The sequence below is a fragment of the Anopheles stephensi genome, chromosome 2 (genome assembly GCF_013141755.1).
Source record: "Anopheles stephensi strain Indian chromosome 2, UCI_ANSTEP_V1.0, whole genome shotgun sequence".
Classification (NCBI taxonomy): Eukaryota; Metazoa; Arthropoda; class Insecta; order Diptera; family Culicidae; genus Anopheles; species Anopheles stephensi.
The window spans coordinates 3733313-3750893 of NC_050202.1; positions in this window are offsets into that span (position 1 = coordinate 3733313).

Sequence of the window (17581 nt, forward strand, 5' to 3'; positions counted from 1 at the left end):
TCTGTAGGCTCCTTTGACGGCTGTTTGCAATCTCCAATGTCTCTGTTTCTATTAAGTCAAACATGGCAGGCATAGCATAAGAGGTAGTTAGGCCAAGAAATAATGTCTCTGTGGTAGGGCCATTTTCCAACTAAAGATAAACAAAACCTGAAGACTTAAGGCTACGACTCCAGAGCTCTCCAAATAAACACAAAGGATGAGGTAGGTTTATATTGCCGCTCATAGAATTTTGCCACAGCGAGAGTGATCTTTTTCATGCCAAAGCCAGAATCTTCAAGATTCAAGACACCATGCCATGTCTTTTAGACGTGCTGCACAGGAGCAGGCCAAGACAGCAGAAGCAGAAGCTCCAATTCTAATAGTGTTGATTCGTACCAAAGAAAAACTAAGAGTCGATTAGAAGGGAGTAGTAATGAGGACTTGGTTTAACTATCTTTCAGGTGATGTGAGCTTCAGAGAAGTTTTCTAAGACCGGGGCAATATACCATATAGGAAAATCAAATGATTAATGAACGTTTTTTTTAGAATAATCATGAAAAATGATCAAATTTTATTTACGGGTTATTTTTACCCAAAATAAAAGCCCGTACCGTTCAATGACCCGTTTTTCTAATTCATCAAAACTATCAAACTTTTTTTTTTTGGTTTCCATTTCCACATGTGTCCTCGTTGCAAAGAGATTCCATTCAGTTTGCCATACACAAGCTTTCACAACCGTTTTTCCCTCGTTGCAGCCGGCCCAACGCTTTCATTCATTTCGCTTCCCGATTGCAGTGAAAGAGAATTTTTCTTAATTGTTTGCCCAGCGAGTCGTGATAGGGGATTGCTACATTTGCATACCGCGCCACCTTACCCGCTCGGAATGCTTGTCCTACACCACAAACGGTGCAATCGTTCACTTGGAAAGTGGCATAATAGATTTCCGATGCGCTTCCAAAACGATTCTAATGCACCGAACCACCGTGCCGCCGTACCCAAACACACACAATCGATGCCGGTCGCTTTTTATTGATTCGTTTATTCGTACCCCTTTTCTACGGTTCCCCGGCAGAATCCTCCCCCCCCCCTCCCTGTTAGGTGAACAGTGGCGAACAGGACATGAGCAAACATAAAAATGAATTAGTGTACTTTAGCTACGCAAACGTTTATTTCTCGATTCATTGCCAAGATATATTGGAAAAGCGATCCTTGTTTGCGATTCCGCCGACCGACCTGATGGCGGTGCTGCGTCCCATACTAACTGGATCGCTTTATGCTGCTCGGTACGTCTCTGTGCGTGTGTTTGTGAATGGTGAATGGATAAATGTAGTTTTCGGGGTGGGTTTGCCTTTTTTATTGAATGAGTTTACTATTTTTCTCCGGCTGGTGGGTTAGATTCCAGCGAGCGTTAAAAAAAAGGATTTTTTCCCTTGTCGGCCCGTACACGGTAACAGCGAATTTTCTTCCTTCGGTGGCCGATTCATGCCTAGCCGAAAGACACGATACCCGCGAGACTGGCGTTACACCGTAGACACACATGGTAGGTATAACATTTTATGACGGTTGCTATACAAGGTATTTTATTGTGGCTCTTTCGGCCGTTGGCCGTGGAAACTGGTGTCTGCCGGGGCCGAAAATAGTAACAGACGAAGTTGCCTTCCGTTGTGTGCCGGTTGGCTGGAGCGGCTCGTTGCGTGAACATTTATCCTCGATACATCGATTCATATTGGTCTGTATCGCACCGTAGACAGTGGCAACGCTACCAAACGGAGCAATAAATCGTGCGATATGACTAGAGTGAAATATTTGTTGAAGTATCGCTGGTTAGGCTGGAAAAGGGAAAGAGAGTGGTTGTATGGAATGGTTCAATTTCTAGACAAAATTGGTTGTAATTACAGCTACAAAAATTTTAAAATGTATTTTATGATAAACACTTTCAGTGTATTTTAAAAGAATTCTTTCGGAATCTTATATTTTTTTCAATTGATCTAATTTGAAGATTGCTCAAGAGACCATCTTGTCTGTGGGCCCTTCTATTCTACGAATTTGATTGTCTGATCGGAGTCCTCTTTCAAAAATGAGTCGAAGCATCTGTGAGATTGAAGCAATTAGTGTCGTCTTCCTAACCTCATTTACCCGAAGACCTCACAGTCAATGACGCTCGGTCAGTCGATTCTTATATCTTCTTCTTCTTCCTTGGCACTTCATCCTCGAGAGGTCTCGGCCTGCCATTTTTGGTTTTCTGTGACTTGATTTTACCCGTAGAAAAGTAGTTAGCCCTACGTACGGGTGGAGGCGGTCTGGATGGGATTTGAACCCCGGACCTGCCGTGTGACTGGCGCTGTTGTCGCCTCGGTCACTGGAGCGCCCCAACAGAATTCTTTCTCGAAGAGGTTCCCATCTCGATACCTTGCAGTCAAAGAGGACCCATCCGACCATCGGGTTTCTTTGTAATACAAATAAGAATATTTGTAATACAAAATCCTATGTCATGCGAGCTTCATCTGTCAAAATATATCGTATTCCAAAGAGGTCTCTAGGGACCCCATCTAATATTATGCCTTGTCATCAAGCGCTGGTCACCGTCGCAATCAAAGTCTAAATAGGATAGAGGTCGAATCATAGCAAATGTCATGTCCGGCATCTTGCACCCGATTTTTGACGTTTACATCGAAAACTGTTTACAAACAACAGAAGCAGCTGCATCGCACAATAAGGTTCCCCGGATGTTTACACGGTGTAAAACGATAAATTTTATCTCAAAAAGTCTTAACAAGACTTCAAGGATCATCAAAATTTCACATACTAGCAGCTGGAGGTGCTCAAGGCTCCGGTACCAACAGCAGCATCAGCTAAAAAAACAGTAAACATTTCCTACCTAAATTTCCAGAACGTTCCCACAGCTTTCTGTCAGTTTGTATGGGATGCGTCGACCTCTGTCCTATATAGACTTTGGTCGCAATCCTCAACCTCCAAGAAATATTTTACATTCGTATATTCCAAGAGGTTTAGTCCAAGGGTCCTGAGCTGCCAAGAGAGCTCAAAGTCGAAAGGGCCTCACATACTAAGGAAACCCGTCATCCGAGCCTCATCTACCAGGAAACTTAGTAGCCAAAGACGCCTTGCCATCCGAACTACATTCATCAAGAATTTTCTTAGTCGAACCGCTTGAATCTCTCATAGGAACTCATCTAACAATAAACCTTATAATCTCACGCGATCGAGGGATGGTTCACATTCGCATTTCCCAAGAGACCTAGTCCAAGGAGCCAAGCCGCCAAGAGAGATCAAAGTTGAAAAGGCCTAACCTTCCAAAGGAAACACGTCCCCATTTTTCGTCATATCTCCATTATTTTACCCCGTAAAAGACCTCATAAACTAAAGCATCCTGTCATGTAGCACGTCTTGCTGTTCCTGATACTTACGATCGTTTGGCCTAAGATTGTTTTGGTTATGCTTATCTATTTAAATAAACATATTAAATACTACAGAAATTGATATACTCTTAGCAGATTTCTCATCTTCGCTATGTTTGGTTTGTTGATTTCGCTTAAACAAAATATGTTCTCTTCAGTTTATCCGCATGAAATTCATCCCAAAACGCATGCCTATTGTGCTCTGTAGATAGCTCAAAGTTGGTGTGACCAACAGTGCCACTAGCGACCGAGGATGACATTTTACACCCAACACCAAGCCTATGAGTCGCACTCCACACACATTCGATTGGACATACACACTGACCCACGCTCAACGGTCGCCTGAAGTTATGCATCGTCTTTCAGGGCTTGCCAACGCAGCGGGACGTCCGCGATCAGCTAAAAACCGCGAACCCCGCGTTTTAACCTGCATGCATCAACGCTACAGTTTTGCCTCTTTTTACGCAGGAACGGTGGTGCGGGTGAGCAAGAAGAAGACGGGGTTGCGTGATGGTGGCGGCGGTGATGGTGGTGGTTTTCACAGCAAATACATTTTAAAACCGTCGATGACACGAACGTTGCGGAGATTGCGTTGCGGTTTGCAATAGATTATGTGAGTGAGTGTGTGTGTGTGGCCACGCGAAAAAAGCCCTCCGATGCCGTCGGTGAACCCGCGAGCCGGAACCGCTATCCATCCATCTATGCAACCGCTGGGTTAAACCGGGTGGGGACTGTGATGCATGCATCCACTGGAATTGGTCCTACGGAAACCAACCCCCGGGTACGAGGCTTCGCCTAGGTGGCAACCTGTTCACCTCGGGCACGGTACGAAGCACGACGCAAAACCCCAAAAGCCAACAGCAGCTGGACGCGCGAGTGCAAGTGCAAGTGAAATAATGGCCACAACCACCTGGACCGGCGACCTCGGCACCGGAAAGCGCCTCGTACCGTTACGGCAGGAATAGCGAAGCGTTCGGCAATAAGGTACGAACGATTCGCAAGCACTTATTAATGTAATTGAAGTCATATATTTATTGCTAAATCACTGCATCGAACTGCACCGAGAACGCGCTTTCGGACGCGCAGCAAAAGCGAATCGTTCCAATGCATAGAAACGGACTGACCGACCGACCGACCGGGAGGAAAAAAAAAGAATCCCGGCAAAACCAGTTCCACGCTTCAAACCGTCATGGAGGGAAGGGTTGATTGAATTATAGTTATGCTTTCGAAAGGTGCAAAAACGAGCATAACCTGCAGGCGTTCGCGTTTTTGTGTGCCACCATGTGTGTATTGCCGGCGGGGGAAAATGGGAACTAGAGCGTTCGCATGCTTGCTTTGAAATTTTAGCAAACAATTTAATATCGTTTGTTAGCTGACCCGTCCGCCCTTTCGTCCGCGGAGTGTATTTTTTTTTCGTCGTCCTTTCGTCCATTCCCCAACAAGTCTCAGCGAGCAGCCAGGATTACATTTGAAGTGGAATAATGATTTTGAGCGTGCGCGCCCGGTCAGCATTCAAACCCGGGAATCAATTATATGGTTGATTGTGTCTGATTGCTTAATGAGCGTTTTTAATGAGGTTTCGGGAGGGTTGGAACAGGGAAGGTGAGGTTAAATGCAGGTGAGAAACTGGGCAAAAGTTGTTTTATTTTAATTGATGCTTTTGCGGGCCCGAAAAAAAAAAACGGGTGATAAGGTATGGATTGATGATGATGAGGCGTGGAAGCGACACACACACGTGATCGGATTTCGATGTAAAATAGCGATTCAAGAGCAATTCAAAGGCTTATCGCATGATTGATTCATTCGGGGAAAATGGTGAGACTGGGAGAGATGCTGAGTCCGTCTCTGGTCGGGAATCGGCTTACAGTTTTAATTGTTGACGGAGAGAGGACACAGTAAAGCAAACCCCAATGAATAAAAGAGAGCGAAGAAGAAGAGAGTGTTCTTGTCATTTATTAAATAATTTTAAAATATTTTATCAAACATAAGATTGAAGCTTCTTGGTCCGAGAATGTAACCGAGGACGGTCCCGAACATCTGTACAGGTGGATTGCGGTTGCCGCAAGGTCCATGAGAAATTGTCCTAAGCTTGGTAATAAGAAGAGCTCTGATTGCTTGCACATTTTTTACACATTTTTTCATTGCAGTTCACTTGATTGAAGTTAATTTAAGCCTGTCAAAACGATCATAGATAGTAATTACGACATCGTTAACTTCTCCCCTAATTTCAACCAATCTATCGCTTATAGTGTCAATTGATCAAAATTTAATTACAGTCATAGTTTGTAGGGACTATGTGTTCAATCAACCTTGCCAATTTCGATAACAAATTAACTACGTATACCCAGATCTTTGCCTGCTCCGGGGATCTTGTTACATCAACTGACACCAACCACAGAGAATCAGCCCGATCGGTAGTGTCTCACTTGTTCTCTCTCTCCCTCTCTCTCTCGTTGCGTATCCATACTATTTAACTTTTCATTCCGTTAAACTGCAACTAATCCAATTCCCATTATATTACTCCATAATCAAATCGAATTGATTACTTTAACTAAACACATACACATCCTTGCCCACTCACACCTAGGTACACTCACCAAGCACACCATGGAGGCGTTGCATACGAGCCAACCGTTCATTACATCGTTTAATTGAGTCGCAGGAATGTCAATCCACAGGCATGTCTATCATTAAACCCGAAACATTCCACTTTCGATTATTGGATGGGACCGTTTGGACCACCACCACCACCGGGGTAAAAAACGGGGTGTAAATAAATGTTTAATGAACGAATGGAAGTAATGGGAATCGTGTGCCCGGTTCGATTAGATCCACACCGCGTGATACTGCATCATGTAAAATGCTTTCTGTTTAATTGGTTGTTCGATTAGGGTCAGTGGATGCAAAGAGAAGAGCTTGTAATTGATATTTGTAATATTTATTGAAACTTTTTTCTAGTTACACGACATTTCTTGAACTGTTGCGTGGTAAATTAAGCTCCGAGGAAGAGCGCCGCAAATTCGTATCCAAATTTCTACGTTAATCCTTGGAGTTGTTTTTTTTTCTTCCACGACGCCTATGACGCATATCAGGCACAACTTCTCAAGGCTTGCGTTAATTTGAACCCCTTTCAGGGATTCAGCGTTGTCCCGCAGGCCCCAACTGTTTGTTTGCCCGACACTTAATGAGAATGTTAATGCTAGAGCAACGCATAAAGCACAGCAGAAAAAAAGGGGAACCCACCTAATGCGACGTTTCCGGGGGCAGAAAGTTTGCGAGTCATATTTTCATGTCGAGCTAGAGAGGTGCCCATTTTGGGCCGGGTTCAGAGTCCTCGACCAGCCACTCGTCTAGGCTTAACCAAGTGCTTTCACCCTTCCGAGCGGTGAACGTTGGCGGTGTTGGGGAAACTTTATTTTGCCGGTGCAGTGGATGATGGGAGCGCGTGGATGATGTGTCCTGCTGGAACATACTCCAGCAGGCCCGCAGAACGCGCGTGGGGCCCGCCACGAAACTGTCAACCGTTTTTCGTGTGTTTTCTTTAGCTGCTGGTTGTTTCCTTTCCGGTCGTTTTTTCTTCTCGGGTTTGTTTGTTTCCTGCTGCTGTCGCTAGGATCGCCTAATTTGGAGTGATGATGTCGTTTGAAATAAGCGCGTGTATCCTTTTGCGCTTCGCTTGCACTCGAGCCTGACGTTAACGCTTTGCAGTTTTTTTTTTGTGGGGTGGGGGAAGGAAAAGTGCAGGACCCTTTTTGGCCAAGTTGGGCGTAGGCGAAATTGGAGAGTTTGTGTGTGTGCCGGATGTTTCGTAAGCCGTATGCCGGTGGGTAAATAAATTATAGGATGGTCTAGGTACGGGCCGAGACCCATCCGACCGAGCAGAGCAGCGCTCCAGTTGTCGGCTGAGGATGCTTGGAACCCGGAAGCAGGCGATCGCCGGGCGAAGTCAACCCGGATGTGGACAAGTGGTGGTACTGAGCGAAAATGATGGTTGTAACCCGCTCGTTATACATTCCAGTCGTGTGGTGAGGTCTCTGGTTTTTTGTGGTGGGAAAGAAATTCGTTACACAGTGAGGTAATCCGAGCAGCGGCCAGTACTTTGCTATCTTTCGTGTCAAGAAAGATAAAAATAGATTAGTTTTTTGTTGTACTTTTCCGGTACGTGAATATCTCGTCGGGCTAATTTTTGGAGCTCTTGAAACTAGAATAGTTATTATACCTACAAGGACTACAAGCTAGAACTCTAATGCAAAGCAATTTTTTGTAATGCACATTGCATACCTTCAGGCGAATTTCTCGTTTTTGGCGTTGTATGACGGACTGAGCGCATTTTGATGTCTTAAAACGATCCGGCGGTACGATGTGCACGAGTTCCGAGGCTAGGCGCAAATAAGCGCCAAAACAGAAGAGTGGCTGCAATATGTCGGTTTACCTTTTTGGCCGTGGACCGTGGACGTGCCGTGCACAATCTCGCGTGTGCTGTGCGATGTTGCTAGGCGTGTGGATGACAGTACCGGACAACCGGCCCGGCAGCGGGGTCCAACTACAAACTCATCTCAACCTTTTCTCGTCCAACTGGCCACTTGAAGTGCTTTGAAGTTCAGCGGAAGGCAAACAAGAACGATTCTCTCTCTCTCTCTCCCTCACCTTATATGGTCCCGCCTCTTCGCTTCCTTCGGTTGGACGTTAGATTCGCCTGCCCGAATCGCCTCACCGAGGCTGCAGTACGTTAAGGATGAAATCGCTTGGCTGCAACTTCATCACCGGTCTGCCGCCCGATGTCTTGGTCGTTTTGCTTGAGCGCACATTCGGCCATTGCGCTGCGAAGTGACTGCGACCGAGAATGTATCGCAATGCACGGCCGTTTTCCTTGGACGGCGGAAGGGGACCCGGGAGCCGATTGGAGTGTTATTGTTTTCTCATTGCACTTTCAAATGAAAGCCAAACATGGCGCGATCTTGCACGGTGGCTGGAGGTTAACGTCAAGCCGGAAATGACCCTTGGAACGAAGTTTGTGTGCCGGCGCTTCGTTTGATGCGCACCGTAGTGGAGGTAAGGTTTTTGATTTCAATCGACGCTGGGAAGTAAGGGTGAAATTCGCTTGCTCGCGGAAAATGCATTCACAAGGGCTCTTCTTGAACCGTCCGCGTGCTCCGTGCGAATTGCTCGATACGCCAACTTGAATTGCATTTAATTAGTGCGGTTGGGCTCGAATTCGGGGCCGAATAGCGCGGCAGTTTGATGAGTCGTTCAGAATGGATTAATTATTGTTGGCGGTTCATTGCAATGCGATGGAGAAACTTTTCGGTGAAAGCTTACTGAACTCTTCAGTTGTTTTGCTTCGCACGTCGGTACGAACTTTTCGTCGGTATTGTCGGGTTAAGCCAAGAAAGGAGGAAAGAACAAAAAGTAAACGAATTTTTCGAGTGGTATTTTGAAACATTCAGCCAACTCTCTCGCAAGAGGCAGGGCACGATTTAAACACAACAAAAGTATTCCCAACCTCCAGCAACTTTGCCTAATTGAAATAACTCGAATAGGGAAAATTTTTCTTTCAAACAACACACCTCTTCTTTCCAGTGAAGAAGGGGAAGTGCGCTTTTCACACACCGCTTTTCCGACCCTCGCTCACACACATGGAGGCTTCAATGAATGATAAACTTAACAAATGGCAGGAAAAGATACAAAAGATCTTCCGGCTTCTTTATGCTCGAACGATAATAATGGATGCTCGCTTGGTGAAATTCTTTCCCGAAAAACGGAGGGTGTGTCTCACCCCTTTTTAATGCTTGTGCGTGTGCTAGTTATGAGTTGCTGGATGAAGCAGGGCTGTCTGTTTTACGTGTGCAAGAAGTTGAAAAGCTGGATGGTTGTGAGTGACGATTGGGGGTTATTTTCCCGGGAAGCGTAGCTGTTGTCTTATTTTAAGCTTGGGCACTGTATGAAGGCCTAAAGAGTATTTTACATAATTAAACAAAAATAGAATCTCGAAAAATAAAATATTTTAATAAACAGTAACGACTACATTCGTCGTGTGGACATTAAAAAGAGACCATGGAAGACGATGGACGTCCGACAGTATTGTGATGTCATGCAAATTCGCTTGGGAACTTTGTATCCGTATAAAGTAATCTCGTACACTTTCAGGAGAAACTTTCAATGTAATTCGGCAGAAAATCCATTGTTGATTGCAAAATTCCACAGCCGCGTTGCAAATTCTCCTCACTGGTTTCCATTACCTGAATGCAAAGCTTTACAACAGGCTTGTAATATTCCACGATCCATTTGGAAAATTCGCCTTAGCATTCAATAAGCTCCATTATATCCATAACCTTGATTTCAGATTAATTATATTTCTCCGCAGCCATTCTGACACACAAAGAAAAAAAATCAAGTGTCTAAAATACGCCTAAAGGTAGGCAATCATCAAGCCCCCACACGAGCTGTATTATCTTCTCATGGGTATGAGTGTAATTACAAGCAATAAACATGTAAAGCATAACGAAATGGCTATTTACATAATAAATCTCTCGAGCATTCTTAGCGTAAATCTGTTCAAAGCTATTGATCCCATTTGATTACCATTGTTTCTGAAAGTTAATACCTGCGCCTATAAATTGCCTACCAACAGGCGCTGCAAACTAAATTTTACGAAAATAGCCCGGAAGAATGTTATTTGATCGCGTTCGAATAGCAAATAATGAACCTTCCTTTTAACGTCATTTAGCTGGTGCTTTTGATGTGCATTATTCGTGGAAATAATTTTCCCGAGTAGTTAAAAAAGAATGATTTTTCCCCATTCGAGCATACACGAATTGTAGGAAGGCAAACTTGATTTCTAAGAAACACCAATATCCCACACAATAATATCGACGGTTCATTTCGACCTGCGTTATACCGATACGGGAAGTTAATTTAAAACATTTCTAGTGAATAGTTCAGTGTAAGTAGTTAGTACATTTGCCTGGCACTGACATTTGCTCTCTACCAAGTACTGCCACCGCTCGCCCGGTGATATGAAATAAATATGTCACCACGACTGGCAGCGAGAGAAAAACCAGCGAAAGAATCCATCATCCCCGGCTGGCGGCGCGGTCGGTCGGTCGGTCGGTCGGTCTGCTGGTGAACACGTCGAACGGACAAGATAACCATGATCAACTCGCACTCCCCTAGCCCTTCCAACTTCTCACCCCCTCGCACGTGGCCGCAGTCGGAATGAAAGCACGCGACAAAACGCAGACTATCATAAATTATGCAGCGCGGTTTTCAATAAATAATGAGCAATATTGTACATTTATCGAATTTGATTATTTATGCCGCGCAGCCGGACGATGCCCACACACACACACACACACACACAGGCACGCACACACACAAACGAAACCCGTCCGGACGCTTACACCGGGCGCGAAAGCACACGTACACGGCACACGAGATCGGTGGGAAATCGGGGATGGAAATGCTTGCATGTAGAATGTTGTCCGCATGTGATCCTCTCACACACCCACACAACGATCCATCGGTCATTCGCGATTCGCGCGGACGAAAGGTGGCCGACGTACACGTGGACAGCAATATGATAACATTATTTATTTTCACTGCAGCGTGAAGGGAAAAGCATTTTCCTTTCCATGATTTTTGTTGCTGCTCTTGGTGCTTTCTTTTCCAGCGATGTTTGTGGTGGTGACGACCGGTCCACCGGTGTCGATCTGTCAAGGGAATGGGACCTGGGCCGGCCGGACAGTCTCAATTGATGAAGCTTATCTTTGCCCCAACAGCCTACACGATTGAGCCATGCTTTCAGCCGCCACCGCCCGAGACACGTGTCCACCCCTTCGGATCGCTTGGACAACGGGCCCAGGGAAAACCAAAAACCCCTTTCCACAAACAAACGGACGGACGTGGCACATGACACCGGATGCAAAATTCATACCGCATTTTCGCTTTTATCCGCACCAGGCAGGTGATCTTCTCGTGGAATGTTGGGGCTGGTGTTTTGCTTTTGTTGGTGACAGAAAATTTGCTTCATCATTTTTGCCCCACGAGCCGTACCAGCAGGAACATGAGGCTGGACAAACAAAAATATGAGTCCGGGTATCGCGTGCCTGACGTGTTGCAGGTAAATGAACTAAAATAATAACAAAAACGAGTCAAAAAAAAAAGAGCGGTGAAAAGTAAAATTGGAAATACTTGACCATTGCGCGAAACACGACAGCAACAAGACAGGATATTATGGGTTGTAAATATTCTGCTGGCCCGGCTTACTACCATCACTACGGTCGGTACGTCTACTGAACGCTAGGTGTAGCGAAAAATATTTGACAACGTACCGAGAATGCTCTGTTTTGCTGCGGATCATTTTTTGATACTATTTATAGAGGAAAGTGGGCTTATAATGGATATACTTTGGAACATTTTCTGTTTAATTTTATATTGCTATCACTTCCGATAATTGTCATTCTTGATGCGCGATGTTACTCGATACAGAAAGGAAGCAAATTGATTTTCCGTGTCGGATGTCGACATAATTGGGAATATATATTTATTCTATTCGTCATAAACAGTAATTCTTAGCTGAAACAGGCTCATTATGTTGAATATTTTAGACAGATGCATCGATCAAAATTGATACAGTTCTGCTAAAGAATCAATCTGTAGCCTATGTAGCAGTTGTTGGTATCAATTTCAGGTATCATAAATGCGTGTCCTTTAACGTCTCTTCTTCGAATCTAAAACCACATTAAAATAATGCAAAATTATACGATGCAATTAGCTCCTCCATATCGTACGTTAGGCTGACTACTTTACTACGGATAACATTAAGGTCAGGAAAGCCAGAAATGGCAAGCCGAGACCTGTCGAGGTTGTAGTTCCAAGGAAGAAGAAGATTAGCTCCTTCAGAATTCCGCAAAGCTTATCAGATTTATTAGAATGATAATCACCAGCATTACTCACCAGACGAAGATGGATGAAAAACTCTTAGAGCCTTTCTTCTCTCCAATTTGTCTCAAGAGACGACAAGAGTGCGATCTGTGACTAAAAGGTGGAAGCTTCGGAGACCATCTTCTGTAAGTTAATCCAGATCCTGGTATACGCTTATGATGCAGACATCATTGGTTTGTGGCTCTTCTAAGGCTTCCTACAAAGGTATCACTGAACCTCAGGCTGGAGATTGATGAGATCAAAATCGATGTAAGCAAGAGTAATGTACAGGAAATTGATAGAATATTTGAAGTCATCCAAAGCTTCCCCTATTTGGAGTCATAAACCAGCATCGACCACAACATAGCTGGCTTATAGTCCCAAATATCTCAAACAATTCATACCTATATGCCTTCTTCATGGCTGCATTGGATGCACATGGACTATGTTCAAAACTGTCCAGTGGAGAGGAATATGATCAAGAAAATGTTTCGTCCTGCATGTGTGGAAGAAGTACAGTTAAGAGCTCTTAAAGCTATACGCTGAATCAGACTCGCAAAGCACCGGCGAGTTGGTCATGTCATGAGAAGGACACTGGACGTCCCATTACGTGAAATTCTCATTGTCGGTTCATATGGACAGAGGTTCTTATTCCATGATGAATGTATGGCGTTGATGCCTCCGACTTAGACGTCGTAACACTGTTTATTTTTTTTATTTTCTCGTTTAATAAATATAATGTAAAATAAGAATGGAAAGCATAGAAATTGTTGATCAATTTAAAAAAATATCATTTCTTCTTTTTCGAAGATGGCTGTTCGTTATTGTGGTTATTTCGAAATCGCAAGTGATGGAACATGAAGCATTTCCACAAATCTAAACCACGCTTGTGCCACGTCTCGGCAGCTCTGGCATTGTCTATTGCCACAAAAAATGGAGCAATGATTTATGGCGCGTTTTCAAAAACGTTCATGCTAGCAACGAATTGTAAATTGAAACATCAATTAATTTGCGTCACACTGCAAATGATTCCTGTCCGATGCGTTTTCCGCGCTGACAGCAAGCGTGGTGGAAACATTAGTGGAAAAATATGAACGTGGAAATTGGTACGAGCTAAGAAGAGTGGATGTTGTGCCTCTATTTTGTTAATGGATGTACTCGGTTCGGTGGAAAAGTATTGCACTCCGTGTGAGTTTTCTACATGATAGTATTCTAAATATGAGTTTTATTTTATTCTTGAATAGAAATATTTTGATTTGAATATTTACTTCAACGTACGCGCTTCAAAGTGGGCAATCTGTCAGGAAAAAGAGTGCGTCACATTTCACCGCACCAAAAACCTGATCACAAACAGATAAAACCCGAAGCGGAAGGACATCCAAACGTGCCAGTGGGGTTGGGAAAAAAGGGTCAAGTAAGTGTGTGTGTGTGTGTGTGTGTGTGTTGGAAAACAACCGTGCGCCATTTGGAGCGGGCGCGTTCTAATTTTTCCTTCTGCCATTTGCAGCCCGGGCGGAAAACTCATCTGCCACGCAACGTTATGATTTTCCACTGCTGCGTGCGAGGCAGCTTCTGGGGATGGGGGGGGGGGGGGCGGAAAAACGCTAAACACTTTGTCGAGAAGCCATTTTTCATCCCCATCGTCACCCGTCAACGTGTGACGCCGGTCGGTTGGATCGGTCGGACGGCTGGACGGACCCATCGTCCCCATCCACGGATTACGGGTTAATGTTGACGGGTTGAGCTGAATATGACGGTAATTAATTTCATGTGTAGTATTCCCCGTGCGCTTTGGCAGATCTCTTCCTTTTGCTCGCTCTCGCTCTTCTCGCCTGAAAAGGCGGTTCCTTCCTGCGAAGGTTGCGAACCAAGGCTAGGCGAAAGAAAAAAAAAGCGTCCATAAAGGGATGCCAGATGCGTAATGAGGAATGCGTCACTTGTCTTGGAAACGTTTAGAAGAAACCCAGGAAAATAAAATGGGGCGGTGGGGCGGGTCACCATTTCCCTATTTTCCTTTCTGTCCAGCACAAAGAAAAGCTATCTTTACAGAGCGATCGTGCCCCATCATAAGCGTCACCCGAACCGGGTGAGCGTGGTGGAAATAATTAGGAAAGGAAAGCCAGCATCGGTGCGTTCCCGGTATTGCCGGGGAAAAACTCTCGCCCAACCGGACACACCTTTGCCGGTGGTGCTGCACTGGGGGGAAAAAATGCTCCAAGGCTCCGAGCGAAAAATGGCGTACGCTGCGATGATCAAACCGCACAAACAGATAAAATAGTTCCCAACGCAAACGCGCTTTCCACCGACAGACGCTTTGCCGGAAATGCTTTTCACATTTGAGCGCGTGATAAGTGCGGCATTGTGCATTTGTCACCACGGCAACCACTACTAATACCATCACGCAGGGAGCCGGTGGCAATGGTGGTGGTGGTGGTGATTGCTATGTTTCTTCCCACCACCCACAACCAACAACCGCCCGAGGGTGCTTAACGGCTTCAGCCCATTTGTTCAACCCTCGAGAGTTCTTTTTAATTCATTTTAAATTACCTGCGGTTATTTACTGACTGTCGTGTGCTGCAACGGCGTAGAAGAGCTTTGTGTGTGTGTGTGTGTGTGTGTGTGTGTGTGTGTGTGTGTGTGCTACTCGCCGAGAGATAGGGAAGAAGTGTGCAGCGTTTTTTTTGTTTTAAGTTTTGCTATATTTTTCTACCAGAAAAGCGTGGCTTATAGTTTTGCGTGACAGTCCAGGCTCACTGCTCCGCGACTGTTTTTCGCTTCGGTTTCTGTGTGTCTCTGTGTGAGTGGTGGCATACAGATGGTGATAATTAAAAGCGGTGCCGTTTATCTTTTCCGGATTTGCACAGCACACCAAACCACCAGCGAAGGGGAGCGTAAAGTCAACAGGAACAGTGGGAATGGGAGGATGAAGTCCAAGTGCCAACGGTTTGACATTCAGTTTATCCAAATGCGGTGGGGACTGTTGAATGAAGGATATGATTAAGGGAAAGTGTTTCCGGACAGGTGATTTAATAAAAATGACGCAAACGTTTGGTAACTGAGTTAATGGATTATTTGACCATCAAACTGTGCTAGGAATGTTTAAGCGGATTGCTAAACAAATGTTGAGCTAATGTACTTGTGGTGAATGTATTGAAAGCACATTTAAAAGGTTAATGTATCAATTATCCGAAACGGGAAAAGAATCATAAAGAGAGTCAAGTAGAGATAGACATGAAATGCAAATAGAAACAAAATCCAAGTGAGACAAAATCCTTTTACAAATGATGGTCAGCTTTATTTAAAACAGAAAGAAGAGGAAAAAGTGAGGAAGAGCGTAATTCTTAAAATATAAAATAACAGTAAGAGGGAAGATGAAGTAGATGAAGAAGACGAAAAACCGCACGAAGACGAAACATAAGCAAGATTTATGTCTGCACTAGGTTAGAACACATAATTCTAACTATTGCAATAAAACTATAATGATGGTTGCTATACTGTAACGGTCTAATAAAATTTTAAATAAATATTGAAAAATATTATAAATTGTTTAAGAAAAAATCAAAATTGAATATATAATAAAAGAGTTATTAATAATACCAATTAAAATAGAATTAATATACTTCAACCCCACTAACAAAATGTCTCCCTTATCAATTAAAGTAACTTCAGGCTTATATTTGAACTAAAAATATTACATTGTCCCGCATTCATTTTCAATTTCAGCCGCTTCTCAACCATTTTAAGCAGTTTTCTATAGAAAATCTATTGAACAAAAAGAAAAACAGAAACCTACAAAGCATTCGAAGCTGGTTTGTCCCAGGTTGCCCCATTATGGTTCCAGTTTCATTGTGCCGTTTGTTCCCCGACTGTCCATCCCATTACTGCAAGTGACAATGAAAGGCTAAGGTGATGAGTAAGGCAAGTAATAGAATTGAGTTGCTTGCTTTATCGGGAAAATGGCGGACAGTGGAAAGTAGAGCTACAGCAGCAAAAAAAAAAGCACCAAGACGCGCAACATCAATGCCCTGGAAGCTGGAACAAAAGCATTCTTTCAACCATTCGCAACAAATTTGCCAAAGCATCTTTCGTCTGTTGCTGGTGCTTTTAGTGTTTAGGGAAAAACATTTCGCTTGCCTGCCCGCAGGTCAGGTAAATGCCAGTACTCCGTGCTCCGTGCTAACGTTTTTCGGTGTTCTCGGGATGGGCGGGAAAACGCCGAGGTGAAAGCTGAAAGAAAAACCCTTTGCCCTGCCCTTTTTCTTTATCCTTAATTTAACACTTTTCACGTATTTCACGTGCAAAGAAATGTAAAATTAAACGGGAAACAACTGAACGGAAAATGATGAGAGGGTGCAAACGGGTTTTGGGGTGCTTGTTGTTGCAATTCAAAGCATTGATTGCTGGTTTGGTGGGTTGGTACAGAGTCCTCGGTGATGGAATTGGTTCGAAGAATTGTATTGCTCTCGTTGCTTCTTAAAGAATAGCAAAGTTTTGGTGAGCATGGTCGGAATAAATAATCAAAAACGCAACACTTTCTAGAATAGTTTTGGGTTAAAATCAGTTAAAAAATAAATATTTTAAAATAAAAAATAGGTATAAAGAATCATCATCCTCTCACTGATCCGATCGGTCTTGATAGCTTCGAAAAAAGGCGTTGGATCCACAGATCAGATAAAACCTTCTGCGGCAGCCCGGTTCGGTACCGGCAGCCCGAATCCACCGAGAAAACTAATTAAACTGTCCCCGGGAGCACGCTGCACCGCCGAAAACAGATGATTTGGCTAGTTTCGCGGCCTCGGATCGCACACGAAACCCCAACAGCCACAGACACAGAACGACGTGGCATCGGGGTTGGGGTAGTGTTGGAGGCAAAATAGTATACATGTGCCAAAAATTTCTTCAAGCTAATCAATTTCCTGTCAGGCCGATGGTGATGGCTATAAATAATGGCGTTGCATGGCGTCGCATGGCGCCTCAATATATGCACGGAAGGCACGCAGCAGCAGATAACCAATTGCGTAGATTCGGCAAGCAGCGAATGGCGCGGATCATGACGATGAGGCTCGGGTTGATGATTGCCAAACACGTGTCCATTCGGCAGCACGCGACATTGCATTAAGATGCATTTTGCGAGTTTGGTTTGCGTTGTGCACACTGTTTGCTGCTACCCTTTACTGGGCACGGATGCGGATTTCGAGTATTTGTATATAGTATCGAGTATCATTCGATTTGTGTTGGGTTTTGGGTGTAGAAGGACTGAACGA